This window comes from Empidonax traillii, unplaced genomic scaffold, assembly GCF_003031625.1.
Source record: "Empidonax traillii isolate 1590-97213 ecotype Southwest subspecies unplaced genomic scaffold, ASM303162v1 scaffold767:size301186, whole genome shotgun sequence".
NCBI lineage: Eukaryota > Metazoa > Chordata > Aves > Passeriformes > Tyrannidae > Empidonax > Empidonax traillii.
In genome coordinates, this window is record NW_020955960.1 from 12,404 (window position 1) to 22,805 (window position 10,402).

Sequence of the window (10,402 nt, forward strand, 5' to 3'; positions counted from 1 at the left end):
AAATGCAGCTGAGCCCTTGGACAGACATTTTGGCAGGATTTGGTGTCAATGGTGTGAAAAATAACCCCCTGGGAAGGACAGCTGTGGTGGGTAGCTGTGCCCAGCTGTGAATTGCTTCCTCTTCACAGAGAAGCTCACAGGGGAACAGAGAAAGCCAATGGGTTTTGGATGAAATGCTTGCTGGACTGTGCCTGAATTATCTCATCATGTGAACTGATGGGTGGCTGAAACCAGCTCCCAAACCGAGTCAGAACAAAAGTGGGTTAAGTCCATAAATCAGAGCTGCAACAGCCAGAGTTTGGGATCCTCAGCCTGGGAACGTGACGGTATGGTGGTGATTTGGGGCTGTACTGACACCAGTACTGTGCTGGGGGGAGCAAATGTGCCCAGGCAGCAAGCCCAGATTTCCCTCCTCTCTGAGGACGTTGGGATGAGCTCTGATTGGTATGTCCCTTACAGATGAGAGGAACACAAACACCAGTCGCTTCCCCTGGCCAGCAGTGGTAGCCGTCCTGCTCCTCCTCTGCAGTTCCCTAATAGCTGTGGGCATCAGGAAATGGTGTCAGTACCAGAAAGAGATGTAAGTACAAGTGAGGGGAGCCACAGGGGTGGGAGGCGGGGCACAGTGGGCAGCACAAACTCTAACCCAGCTATTTGGATTCACACCTTTTCGTTTGAGACGACTCACAGGACACGAGGCCTTTAAGTACACGGATTGGTAATGCTATTTTTTTTCATATAGCAATATGAAAAGTGGAGTGTTTTCAGTCCTTTCATCTGTTTTGTGGGTTATCTTTAAAATAAACTTTAAGAAAAGAGCTGCAGTGCAGCTTCAGGGTGTAAGGGAAGAATAACAGTCAATTTTTGTCCCCAGAGCCCTCCACTTCTATTAGCCTCCCTGCCAGCTGCTTTTGCTCTCTCATTTTCCATGGTGACTTGAGGACATGTTTTAATGAAATTGTACTTCTAGGGCAGCTCTATTTGAGTTGTGAATAATATATGTGAAAGTAGGATACCTGAAACTTAATCCCAGTCAAAGAAGCATTGAGTTTGTAATTATTACCAAAGTTTAATTCCCTACTAACACACTCAGAGATCTACTGGTAAAAGTAGTATCTAGGAGACAATTATTTTCAATCTGACTAACATTACTAAAATATTGGAAAATTCATGGTGAAAATGAATCATTTATCATTCTAGAAAACCCTTTCAAAACACAGCTACAAATCCTGTATATAGAAGGGGAAAACAGGGTTGATTTTTTTTCAGTGATTTGGGATGGGACCTTTATTTATCTTGACCTATAAACTGACCAAAAAAGGAGTTACAAGTCATTAAATACACCCTCAGAGATTAGTGTGAGCAAAAGACCTCTGGTTTTGAATGGTTCATCAGAACCATGTTCTGTTCTTTTAAAACATGAATAAAGTAAAATTACGAGGTGTGAGCTGAGAAAGCCAAATGAGTACCAGGAGGTGTGCTGGGGTTATAAAACAGAATCAGGGAAGTTGCAGTATGTAAGAGCTAATGTCAGGTGCTCTTAGTGTCAATCTACCCCCTCCTGTGATCATTTTACAACTGTCTTTTATGCAGTTTTTGTGTGATAGTGCCTTTTTTCTCCTCTATTTCAGTATGAACAGACCTCCATCTTTCAAGCCACCACCACCTCCAATAAAGTACACCTCCATGGTGGAGTCTGATGGGACTGCCCCATCCTGCCACGAACTAGAAAACCTGTAACATTGCCTACACCCCTCGTGTAGCTTGCAGAAGACTGACACAATTAAAAAGCTCTGTGTTTAGAACAGTGACTGCAGGAGCTGGGTGTTAATGACCCATATTAAAATTCAGAGTGCCTACATGACATTACTGTTGGAAGCTGAGCATTCCTTAGGACACTTCATCCTGTCTATCTCCATGTATGCATTACGTTAACACCGTTGTGTCACCGTGAGATTACACGTGCTTCATTTGAATTAGGTGATCGACTGGGAATTTCCTGTCTTTTTAATGGGAGCAGATTAACACATCACTCCTCCAGCCTGACTGAAGAGTGCTGAAGCTTCTCTTTTACTGAGTGCATAGAGATGACAGCTCTGCTGTATGGACACCACGGTTACAGTGGCTTCACACAAGTTTTTTGATACCTACACGAGTCGTTCTTGCAATTATTTTTTTCAATTGTGGACTAACATGACCAACTTAGTATTTTCTATCACCTTGAAACCAAACAAAAAACAATCAGCATTTTATACAGAAAGAAAATATCTGCATCTCTCAGCACGGGGTTGCAGCACAGGATCATGTGGAGGGGTTGGTGAGATGAAAGGTCATGGTGCAGGCCTGGTGCAAGTGTTTGTGAAGAAGATTCAGTTGTCATTGGTGAAATCACAGAAAACAGTCAACTTTGGGCTCATGCACAAGCCACCTGTGGGCCAGAGACTTGAGGACTGAAGTGAACAATGAGCTTAAAGATAATAGAAAATTCTAATCCTTTTAGAAGTGCTTTGCCTCTGAAACAGTGCTTACATTTGAGTCTGTTTTTGTGGAATTATATTTTTGATACCCACTAAGGAAAATGAAAAAAAAAAAAGGAATATAATAATTTTCTTCTCCTTTGGTCTTAATGAGTTTCTGTCATTTGCTATCTTTCAAGACCTCAGGGGAAGTTTCCCAGGTGGCTTAAGCCTGTGAAAGAGGTGATCCAGTCTTACCCCTGTCCTACCTGGGCTACATATTCCCTTGCATTGACACTAATGAATAAGTGATGGTGCAGAGGGTGGGATTGGCTCAGCTCCCGCTGTACAGTTCTCAGCCAGGTCAGCAGCTGTGTGATCACTAATGCAAGGTACCAAATCTAAAGCAGCGTGGTCCTACATTACCTTCAGGCAGCCAAGAAAAAGGCCCTCTAAGCTTGTTTGAAAATTTATTGTTACCAGAATGGTATTTCTGTAATTAATGCAAATCAGCTAAAATTCAATCATGTCAGGCTCAAAATTGATATTCTGATTTAGGAATGGGATTTGTTTTATTTACTGCTAAATGCTGGTCGATGAGTGTCAGGGTTCAGAGCACTGTATTTCCCGGGAATTTAGATTGAATGAATTACTTACTGGAAGGAATGATCTAACAGCCCTTTTTAGAGTATTTTGTTGTATTATTTATCTTACAGTACAACCAGTCCTAAATCTGTCATCTGTGCTGAACTGAAAACATTTTCTGTCCTACAAAACTACACTGACCTTGCATGCATGAAAGGCTCAATGTTAATTTGAGTGTTTCTTGTCTGTGTGGGGTAGTAGAAGCAAAGTAGCTTAACTTTTGTCATACTACCCATCACTGAAAAAGAAGGCAGCTTTTTGTCCTTAAAAAAAGAAAGTGGGAAAAACCAGTGAACAAACAAACAAAAAACCTCCACAAACAAACAAACAAAACCCAGAAGGGTAACAATATTCGAAGGGGTGTGGAGAGCCAAGACTTTCCTCCTTGCCCTTAGATGAGGATGACTGCCCGTAGCATAGCAGTCGAAGGAGGTTATTTTATTATCTCGGATATTTTAATCCCCACGGCTGCTTCTGGCCGAGGATATTTCCTCCGACCCTTAACAGTGCTCAGGGTGTGCCTCCGCTGCTTGCGGCGGGCGCCCCTCCCCGACCCGCCCATCCTCGAAGGATGCTCCTGCTGCCGCGGCTGCTGCCGCCTCTGCAAATGGGGATGAGCAGGGTGACGATCCCCGAGGGACTCCGGCTGGCTGAGGAGCGCTTCCAGCCTCTCCGGGAGGTTTTCCAGGGAGCCCCCCGCGCTGGGGACGCACCCGAGGCAGCGCAGCCGCGATCCCACTGCTGAGCACCAGGCGGAGCGGCAGCGCCGGGGAGCGGGGCCCGCTCGCCACCGCCCCGTCCCGTCCCCAACAATCCCATCCCGAACAATTCCGTCCCGCACCGTCCCGCCAGGATCAGCGCGAGATGCGGAGATGGCCCCTGCCTGCCCGGAGGACAAGGAGGGTCCCTGCACTCCCATGCGGCTTCAGAGAGGGAATCGGGAGACCTGGAAGAGGAAATCCGCACCCCCGGCCGCCCCCATCCTCCTGGTTTTCTGCAGCTAAACTGCGAGTAGGATAGTTTATATCTCTGTTTGACTCCACCTGCTCCGCACCAGGATAAGCATGTAACATACAGTTTACTCAAGAATTGCGGTAGGTTCAAAATTAACCCCTGTTTTAAAGAGGAAAAACACAACAAAAGAAACAAACAAAACCAACTCTCCCCCCCCCCAAAAAAAAAAAAAAAAAAAAAAAAAAAAAAAAAAAAACACCCCCCCCCCCCCCCCCCCAAAAAAAAAAAAAAAAAAAAAAATTAAGCACTTGACTGCAGCAACCTCAGCTGCCTCATCCCTGGAAGTGTTGAAGGCCAGGCTGGATGGGGCTTTCAGCAACCTCATCCAGTGGAAGGTGTCCCTGTCCATAGAAGGGGGGTTGAAACTATATGATAACTTAGGGATCCCTTCCAACCCAAACCCCTCTCTGATTCTGTGATTATTTTTGGCAGCAGCTGCCACTGTATATAGGCTGGAATCATTCAGCTTGGACTTGGGTTCTGTCAACCCTGCAATAATTCGGCCCAGATCAAGTTACCAGATGCTTGAAGATGGCTATGGGAGTGTTAGATAAAAGCTTTTCTGTAAGAGTAAAATTTTCAAAGCTTGCTGTGTGGGTACAGAAAAGATTTTATAAGAGAGTCTTGAATGTTTGTTGTGGTTTAACCCCAGCTGGCAATTCACTTCAACTAGTGGGATGGGGAGAGAACTGGGACAGTAAAAGTGAGAAAACTCGTGGGCTGAGGTAAAGACAGTTTAATAGGGAAGGCAAAAGCTGCACACAAGCAAATCAAAACATGGAATTCATTCACAACTTCACATGGGCAGTCATCTCCAGGAAAGCCAGGCTCCATTGTGTATAATGGTGAATTGGGAACGCAAAACAGTGTCGCTTTTAATGTTCCCCTCTTCCTTCTTCTTTCCTATTTTACATGCCAAACATGACACCATATGGTGTAGGATATCCCTGTCATCAGTTGGGGTCAGCTGTCCCCACTGTCCCCTCCCAGCTTCTTGTGCCCCCCTAGCCCACTCCTTGGTGTGGGGGGTTGAGAGGCAGAAAAGGACTTGACAATGTGTAAGCACCAAAACATCTCTCTGTGTTATCAACACCGTTTCTGTCATAAATCCAAAACACAGCCTCACACCAGCTACTATGAAGAGAATGAACTGTACCCCAGCCAAAACCACAGTGTCACGTTGCTAAATGCAAATCCATGACACAGTGAAATCTGTACAGCAGACCTGAGTCAGAATCTGAGGTCATGTATAACATGTAATGTAATACTGTGAAATTAGCTGGGTGTGCTGTATGTGGTCTTTAATACGTGCATTACACAGCTGTAAAAGCAACACACAGGAAAGCTGAGCAGCAAGGTGGTTTTATGCAAAAGTGGTTTCCATCTGCTTCTGAGGAGATGGTAAATGTTGTAGAGTAAAGAAAAAAAAGGACAAAAGCAAGGAATTGTTTTCAGGATTTGTTTTCAGTTACTATTGTGCCTTGTGATGTCACTGGCAGGGCCTGGGGACTTCAGTGGAGTGAGAGACTTTTCCCAGTGCTCCCTGGCTTGTATTCCTGCTGGTTGCATCCAGGTGGTTCTGGGCCCTGCTGACAGAGCTGGGAAAGGCTGCCAGCACCAAGCCCACAGGGTGCGTGGGGCAGGCTGGCGTCCTCAGCCTCTGCCTGGTTTCCACCTCTCCGACAGTGGAGGGCGCAGCTGCGACTGACTAAGAGGACGCCCTGCTCCTGGCACACCTGACAGCTATCCTGTCAGGACACAAAGCCTCCTGCATTACCTTTTGCCTCACTCTGAATCACGCGTCCTCTTTAAACTGCACTGCAATGGCTTCTCTTACAAGTCACCTTTTGGTCCCGGAAATTATTAAGCTTGGCTTGTTTATTTAAGAAGCATCCCTATGGTTTGCACGGTGTGTTCCAGTCGTTGGAATGCAGGTGGAGGTGTGGCAGTGCCGGGGAGCAGGCTGTGGGAGAACACAGGGCTGTGGGAGACAGCAGGCTGCCTGGCCATCCCAGAGCCAGACTCATTAGATAGCAATTGCTGATAATAGGCTTTGCCATCTGGGATTTCCTGGGAAAACAGCCCTTCTTAATAAGGACCCACAGAGTTTTCTCTTTTAGGGAGGTGTTTCCCTCGTTGCAGCTGTGTTGAAAGCTGCTGAAAACCTCTGGGTTTGTTTTAATGTATGTGTTTGTTTTACGAAGCTGTGCACAGAAATTATGCCTGTTAACCCGCACAGGGTATTAGTTACCTTGTGTAGCCTTTGCCGTCACTTAACAGAGCTGTCAAACATTAGAAAGATCTGTGCACACTCCAGAATAAGCAGTATACAAAAGAGAATAATTTTTTTATTATTTATTGTTTATGTTTGTAAGTAATTCTTCCTGACTTGGCAATTAACTTTGAGCAATAAGCCAATGAAAAGCTCCTGAAAAGCTCTGCAGGGGAATAACGATTACTTAATCCCCCCTAAGGAGATTTTAATGGAAATAATATCAATTCATATTATATTTAGAATTATTCCTTAAAGACAAGACAAAGCTCAGGGAAGTCCACAGTAAAGATTATTTGATTTCAGGGAACATCCGATTAAGTCTTTAAAACTACTCTTCCAGCTGTTTTCTAGCCTGTGATGTTTCATCTCTTTTCTTTCAGTTTCCTGTATCAGGTTGCCCTCATAAGAGTTTTAATCAGAGGAAAAATAATGTATCTGTTTGCCCCTTGGTTCCTTTCCAAACGAGAGGATTTCCAGATTGACTCTGGCATCGTACACAGCTTGGAACACCCTCATGTGGTGTAAATGAAGTATTGAATAGCTCGCTGTTGTCAAACATAGGACTCACAGATGCCAGGGCTTGGCTTACAGAAACCAGCAAACAAAGGCGAGAGAGAGAGAAGCAGGTAATATATTGATATAAACTGGCACCGAGGCTATGAGTGATGGACAGAAAAAGGGGGAGGGGGGGACGTCAATACTACAAAGGCTATATTGTATGACAGACATCTAAGTGTTTGCAATGGACTTGGGAAATGCAAAAATTGCTGCAATAGTGGTTTTCTGACTGGATGTAAAATGGAAAATGAACACCACTATTTGGTCTATTGCACTTGAAGAAGCGACATTTTAAATGCAGTGATGTCTGCAGAGCTTTGTGTTTGAGTGTGTCTGATGGTTTTAAATGTTAAATAATTCCATTACAGTCAGGGTAAAAATGGTAATGAACAGCTTGGAAGAGTCTGAGTATACTTACATGGAATGTTGAGCAATTAGCTTCTCTCTGTGAGAGTGAATCCTGCAGTTTTCTTCTCATCAGTAGCAAAGTGACCTTTAAAATATGCAGATGACACAGAAGCTGTTTCAATAACTTATCTGATCTATTGCCTGCTGATGAATTGCACATAAGGATTTGGAATTTACATGGCACAGTAGATTTTGGGCTGAAATGGAAGACTTTGAAAACATTAACAGAACGCTTTTTAACAATGTCAAAACATCCTGTTTAAGAATGAGACGTGTTACCAGGGTACTCAGTGGGGTAAGGAGAAGGAGACAAAGCTCCCTGTAGCACTTGATACTATCAACTTCTTTTTAGTTGCTTTAAAGCTTTTTAAAAAGTTCACTGATCTGGATTTATAGTCTGTATATGACAGCCCAAGAACCACGTGTTAAAATTTAAATAAATCACATTTGTGTGTTTGAAATTGGCTAACAATGAGAACCATATGCCTCTTGGTGCTTAAATAGCATCAGCCTGATCTGCACAGCTAATCTTTTTATTATGCATTTGAAAACAGGAGGGTTAGGACTGTGGGAACGGGATTTCAGCTGCTAAATTGTCCAAGCTGCCTCCGACACTGGCTTGTGCTCTGCACCCAGGCAAAAGGGAATAGCTGAGCTCTCAGTAAATCCACATAAGGCATAAATATGGCTATATAAATATGGCTGTATAATCTGTGAGGAAAAATTGATAGTAAAGTTTTAGTCAGGCCATCCTCACTACTGACTGCGATTCACACGTAAATGCACAAGCAACATGGAAAAATACAACACCCTACTGACTTTGATCTAGAATTAAAAAATGTCAGTAATATGATGTTTTTCCTGCCTGCTTAGGCATTCATTTCTGCAGCCACTTAAACACATGCTCGAAGTGGAGCATTTGAATGGTCTCAAGTGACAAGACCCTACATAATTTGTGGGTTTAGTCTGTGGAAAATAAAATTGTATTATTAATGCACATTTGTTCCCTCTGGCCATTGAAATTAATGATCATAATTGCAGGGTTTGGTACTGATTACAAAAGAAAATTGCAGAGTTTTATGGAGATGGAAAGAGGTTGAGGTTTTGGTAGAGGGAACAGGTAATTTAATGCTCCTCTTTCCTAGAAAAGCATATGAAGGATTTTTTGGACCATAAAAAAGTTTTGCTAGTGGTTACTGTGGGGCCAGTATCTGTGCATCCCATGTGATGCTCACAGCTGTGCTGAATGAATGCATCTTCTCCTTCCCTCATCATTCTGATTTTGAGCTGGTAGTGTCTAAATGTCCTTTGCAGCATGAAGATCTAGACAGCATCTTAAACATAAAAGCCAGGGTGTACTCACGCTGCACATGATAGCCTGAGGATGCTGAAACCAGCTATGAACAAGGGAGAAAATTGCTGTGCTGTGGTAGCACTGAAGTACCCCAGTGCTGTCACATCCTTTGGCACTATTAAAAATTGATGGCAAAGGGCCCCGAAGTCACAAAGGTGTCTGCAGGAACATATCAGCCTTGGTGGAACCCTGCACTGCAAAGCTTTCTCACCCTGGAAAGCTACACCATGACACAGCTGTGGTCATCAGCTATATTCAAGGAGTTCGCATGCTCTCATTTGCTGGGCAGTCACAAGCTGCAATGGTGGGAGCACGAGAGAGTGAGGTAATCTACAGTGAAATAGTGATTTAAGGAGATAAACTTGCAGGGATATGGATTGGAGCTCCCACAAAGCAGTCAGTCTGTCAGTTGAAGATATAAATTTGTTTACAAGAGAAAATGTTTCTGATCTCATACATATGGCTTTGAATAGCATGGCTTGCTATCTCCTACATTAGGCCAAGTGTACCAGGTAGTGTTAATGGGAAGGGGGAACAGGGCTGCAGGACAGCGGAATGCATGCCAAACCTACCCTCTACGCTCTTCCTTGAGTGTGAGGGTCCTAGGCTGGGAGTGCTTTTTGAATAGAAATTGCACTAGTTTTAAGATTCTTCAGTATCAAAGCTCTAAAAGCAAAATGTCTTTGAGAAGGAAAATGCGGACTCATGGAAGGAGATGGATTCTGGTTGTATTAGGTGAAAACTCATAGTTAACCTGTGTATTTACAGATACATTAATTGTATATATACTTTAAATATATAGTTCAAACAGCAGTTTTACTAGATATCAATGAAATCATTCAGGGAATAATGTGCAAACTGTTGGTACATATTTGTAAGGAGTTTTTAAGAGAACTTGTTCACAAAGCATTATCCTTCAAAGGCACAAAATAATGCAAGGGAGAAAAAGCGTATTTTAGCCGATCCATCTTGTGTGTCACAGCAAATCCAGAAACTGTTTTGGAGAATGCTTTAGCCGCCACTTAAATGCAGTGAAAGGTGCAGTGTGAGACTGTCAGTGAAAGGGAATTGCTGGAAGAGCAGGGACTGAGCCTGCCCTCTCTTGCTCCTTAAAACTTCTGCTGCCGTGTTGGCTCTCGCCACGCGCAGTGTGTAAATCGCTCCAGCTGATCCACTTACGGACAATTTGGCATTGTAAAACCAAGATGCTGACCCTCTGCATGGGGAGCAGACTCTATGGTACTACAGTAGTGGGAATGAATTAATTTTAGGGACTGGTGTATCTCTCTTATGAGGAAAGGCTGAGGGAGCTAGGCCTGTTTAGCTTGGAGAAGCCTGGAAGTGGACCTCATCAATGCACGTAAGTGTCTGAAGGGAGGGTGCCGAGAGGCTGGAGCCGGGCTCTGCTCAGCGGTGCTGAGAAATGGGAGAGGGGAACATGGGCAGAAAGTGATGCACAGGAAGTTCCACCTGAACATGAGGAAGAACTTCTTTATTGTGCAGCGACCAAACACCGGAACAAATTGTCCAGAGAGCTTGTGGTGTCTCCCTCACTGGAGATACTCAGGAGCCGTCTGGACACAATCCTGCGCCACGTGCTCCGAAATGACTCTGCTTAAGCAGGGAGGTCACGGCAGATGCCCCACCGCGGTCCCTCTCGCCCTGCCCCATCCCGGGATTCCGAGAGAACGG

At 44.3% G+C, this 10,402-nt stretch overlaps 1 long non-coding RNA gene across 1 annotated transcript; it reads left to right on the plus strand.

Annotated features, from left to right (window-relative positions):
• The first annotated feature begins 464 nt into the window (after positions 1 to 464).
• LOC114066510 lies at positions 465 to 2,574 on the plus strand. Its single transcript, XR_003573194.1, has 2 exons — positions 465 to 580; positions 1,632 to 2,574. It is a non-coding gene; the product is annotated as an uncharacterized LOC114066510 (long non-coding RNA).
• The last annotated feature ends 7,828 nt before the right edge of the window (positions 2,575 to 10,402 follow it).